Source organism: Anopheles cruzii, chromosome 3, assembly GCF_943734635.1.
Source record: "Anopheles cruzii chromosome 3, idAnoCruzAS_RS32_06, whole genome shotgun sequence".
Taxonomy (NCBI): domain Eukaryota; kingdom Metazoa; phylum Arthropoda; class Insecta; order Diptera; family Culicidae; genus Anopheles; species Anopheles cruzii.
Genome location: NC_069145.1, coordinates 23,424,562 through 23,429,567, shown reverse-complemented (window position 1 = coordinate 23,429,567; position 5,006 = coordinate 23,424,562).

Below are 5,006 nucleotides of genomic sequence, written 5' to 3'. Positions count from 1 at the left end.
TTTAGGTTAATGTTACAACGCGAGATTTGTGATGCGGATGCTTCGCGAGTTTAATTTATTTTAAGTAAAGTATTTTCACCTAAATCTCACCAAGTGCTTACGCTCGAGTTAAAAGGTAGCTATAAATCAACGTTCTACGTCACGCAGCTGCCAAGATCGGAGTGCTCCAAGTGGCCACTTGCAAGCACACACATCCAATCAGTTACAATTGCACATTCAAGTGGAAGAACACACAACGTGGACGACCAATGTTTTATCGCGCCATTCGTGAAAAGTGAACGTAGAAAAAATATCTTTCTCTCTCCCTGCTTCCGGCTGCATCGTCGGATCGCACAAATTAGTTACTTGCGCTGACAGTTTGAAGTTGGATTCGAGTACAGCAACGGATATAAGGAGTTTTTACCGCTCTGCTGTTAGTATCTATTCAGACTTTGTGAAGCTTAGGAACGGCTGGCTGGAATCACATTGCTCCGATTGAAAATAGGTTTTCATGGACCGAAGCTAAAGTAAAATTTTGCCCGCAAATCTGTTCAACTTCAACGCATTAAAGTTGAATTGGTCTATCAAAAATTATAAAAAATCTGCTGCAACTGCTAGCACAAATTAGTGATTATGATAAGCTCCGAACGCCGATGCCACCGTGCACAGTGGTGTACCACCGGTCTCTCTGAGCTTGCACTTGATAAAAATGCACTTACAGAAAAGACGTCCTGGTTATGCATGCGTCGGTACAGGACTCCGACGAAGGTAAGATAGCGGAGATTAGGAGCTCGATGACGGATGAAACAGCAATGCAACCGGTTTTCCTGTATGCCGTTCGTCCAATCACACGTTTAAGAAATCCCTCTGCTTCGTTGCAACCCAAAAGCCAGTAGATCGATACCGGTGCCGGTGTTTACAATACAGGATGCACCGCTACCTTACCTTTTTACATCACAGGATGGCACTAAGCAAAATCAAAGGATTTCTTTCATAGAGCGGATGCTACAAATACGAAACGTAAAACCGTTCAGCAGCGCTCATAGTAATAATGATCCTTTATTCATTACATTGCTCTTCATTCCGCAACATAGTTCGCACACTCGCCGAGTTCGCAGACACCGCAGACGGGAACTGGGCCGTGTGGAGTACATTGTGGTTTTGTTTATGATAATAATTTACTTTGCCATCTTCACTATTCCACCCTTCTTTGCGTGCACTTATGCGCACCTGCGGCTGCACTTCCACATGTTGATCTGACGTAAATCCGCGGTTTCCTTTTTTATGTTTGTGTTTATTTGATTTTTACACTCTATAATAATACAAAGGGAGAAGAAAAAAATCGACATAGCTCTTAAAAACGCAACGAACGCCAACGTGTTTTGGTTTGCGCAACAAAGGTGGGAGCTATCTATAAAATATCGTTTGCTCATCTTGCCTACGCGAGCGAACATCAAATAACCGTTGGGCAGCGAAAACAAGCATCACAACACGTGGTGCACAGGCTCATGTTGGCGGTGGCCATAAATTGAACGGCCTATTGGAAACGAAAACCACCAATTAGAAGGGGCACGCAAAGGAATCGTCAACCACTTTCGCTTCGATCCAATAAGTTCTGGAACCGGGAGTAGAAACATTGTATATAGAAGTGTGTGGTGTGTGTATTTTGGGGTGTGTATTTGTGGGTTGTAAAAGTCTTCCAAAGGATGACGGTTGTATACAGTGGGGGGGAACAGTGGCTTCAATGGTTCTTGGTCAACCTACACGACGGCGTATAAGACAAACCTGTGCACAGCGCAAAGGACTTCCTTACGTTTGCACAGATGGGGTATGTATTTTGCTACGGTAGCGATCGTTATGCTAAAATGCCATTGCAGCCCTCTGGCCGCTTGGTGGTGGGGCTGCGAAAATGAGTTTGATTGTTATTCCTACTCACACCGATAGTCGGCCAATTTGCTTTGTGCCGCTATTTGCTAAATTTTCCATTTTTCTTGCTCTCTACACGCTGAATGGGTAAAAGTTTCGTCGAGGATGTGATAAAAGGTGAAGCTGTAGATAGTTTTCTTTTTTACAGATAAATACAAAACCAAACGTTTTTCACCTGATCCCACGGCACAGCTCTCTGGAAGCTAGTTTGACGTGACGGAAACTGTTTCCCAGTTCTTGAAGGTGCCATTTTGTAATAAATGCATAAAAATGAGCTCCTTTCGGGCTTAAAGCATAACCATTTCCGTTACAGAAAAGCGTACCGAATCCGAAACGCACCCTACCGGGTGCTGTGTTAGTGAGTGATGAATGTGGTTTTGCTTTACAGACAGTGGTAACACTAATTATTTTCATCATTTCACTTTCACGTGCTTTACATTCTCCATCGGCGCCACCGGCATCACTGTTCTTGCGTTCTGGTTTTTGGTTTCACAATATTTCTTTCCCCTTTGTCGTTGCCATCCTTTCGCCGTGACGTCACTCTAAGAGTTTTGGAAAATATACTTTCTACTTAGTTTTCAGAAGGCAATAAACCGATTTATCGAAAGTAATCGGAAAATATGTCACGAACGTGTCTGTACGCGCGCCCTCTCTTTGCCTGTGTATGTTTTATTTGTATGTATATGTATAGTATATCATATATATATATGCACGTGTATATATTTCTCTTTTTCCCTACTTCCTTCCCATCCACCGGCCGGCCACGCAATGCTTTCTCCATAGGTCGCCCCTTGTTACCGTCGCGTTCGTTTCCCTAATCTCGATCTTTCCAGCAAGCCACTGCGCGTTTGCCACACAGCTGCTCACTGTTGCTTTCGGACGGTGCCTCGATTCCCCCTTTCCCTACTTTTGACGACCTCAACTACCGGATAATCGCACACTCTTTGCTTGCATCAACCACGATCACTCGCGCCACTGTCTACGTGCCAACGAACGCTAAGCGCGCCCGCCGGCACTCATTACGCTGAATATGTTTTATGATTTGTTTTGTATGTCGACTATCGCTACAGATACTGCTTTAGTCCCTAGCTCAATAATAACACACCGATAACAGCTTATTCCTCGCGTGTGTATGTATGTATGGGGGTGGATCAGTGGCGAAACAGGTGATCTGTGAGCTTATTGCTGCGTGTACGATGCGCGCGCGAGCTTTTGCACGCGTGTTTGGGGGGCGTGCGTATTTTTATAAATCACTCTTTGCTTTCACTCGCGATGAAGTATGCAGTTTTATCCTCGGACTTTGCACGTCCGCCTTCCTTCTCCGCCTATTGGTGTATGCTAGTGGCTTTCCTAAAGTGCCCTGTGCCACTCTGGCCACTGGGTGCGTTTATAGGCAGCGGTCTCCTATGCTTTCCAGTTTCCCCTCTGCCCTGCTAATCTGCATAAATTCTTAGTTTGTTTTCCCTTCAGCATACCGTTTTATGCTATGCCTCTCTAGACCGTGTGTGTTTTAACGCTTTAGGCAGATCGCTCCTTCTTATTGGTTTGTTTATTGTTTGCTTTCCAGTTGCTCTCGTTTTTCCCGTTTTTAAATAGTAGTTCAGTGTTAAGCCTAGGTTTATTTTGTTTCAAATTTGTATTACGCTTCGCAATCGTTTTAACGTTTCATTCTCTCACTTTCTCACTCGCTGTCCCGTTGGTTCGACGCAATATCATCATCATCATTGTTTTTGCACTTTCGGTAATAATCTCAACCAGCCTTCGGAACCGCCGTCCTCGTGCCGGTGTAGTGCTCAACTAGCGCGATCACATGTAACCACCGTTTATTGTTCCATTTGATGTACTTGCCTCACAGAGCGTCCCTCGCACATGGATCGCGTTTAAATGCTTCGTCGTGCCAGCAGCCAGCAGCTTGCAGCTTCCGTCGGTTCTACGTACGTTCCGTTTGTCAATGGTCCGCTCATTTGTAGTTTTATTTAATCCGATATCGAATTACTTTCTTCGGGAAATAAAATTACACTCGAATCCGAGAATTTTTGCATTTTACTCGTAAGTGTCAGAATACTTGACAAGCGAAAAGCGGAATTTCGGTAAATTCCAAACGATTAAAATAAATACTCCTTATTTGCAGTGCACAGCGGGTTAGTCTTAGCTGCCGAAAGAATTTTGGCGCTTGGAACCGAAAGTACGCAGAATCGGAACGGTAGAGGAAACAACCGACGGACAGTTGCCAGCACCGGTCGTGACGCTGATGGTGGATGGTGCGGCAGAATACAGCAAATCTCCGGCAGGCGGCTGCACGGAACGTGCGCCACCGCTCGTCGTGAGCATGGTAGTGTTGTTGTTGCCACCATTGCCGCCACTGCTACTACTGCCGGAGATTGTTGAAGCCGGTGCAACCCACAGTGGTGTGGGTTTCGGGAGGGCTACCGCCGGTGGATAGTGTGGTAGCTGTCGGCTGCTCGATGGCACAGTCGTAGCCACGGCTGGCGGAGGCGGTGAAAAACAGATACGCCCTGCGCCGTGCGCATCCGAAGAAGACGTCCCATCCGACGTGGATGCCGTGCGCGGACGGCTGGAGGACGACGTTTGGTGCAAATGGACCGCTTGCAGCTGCATGATCGGCACGGTCTGTATCGATGGTGGTGGCGGAGGTGGTGGCAGCGAACTTCCTACCCGGTTTTCTGACTCCCGTTCTTCTTCCTCTTCGGCCTCTAGCAAAAGGTTGCGTGCGTCGCAGCGAGCAATCGAGGGAGTGGCCGGACGTGACAGCGAACCCGGTGCCGCCCTGGTGCATTGCGGTACGCCGTTCGAACGCTCGTCGGTGGTAAACATTATTGCTTTTGAGGGGATTTTATCCAGCACCAAAGACGATCGGGATGATGATGTCGATGAAGGTAGTAAGGCCGTATTGGCTGCTGCGGATGGTTCCGGTCCGTTCTGGTGTGCCAAACTCTCTGCCCGCGGGTCGTACGGTACCGCGGTGCTGGCGGTCAGAGTGCTTTCTTCGTCATCGACGTTGCTGCTGCTGGTGGCGGAGGTTGTGAGGCTAGTGGCGGCGATGGCATTGGCGGTCGTGCTGGCGGCGGCTGCTGTTGATG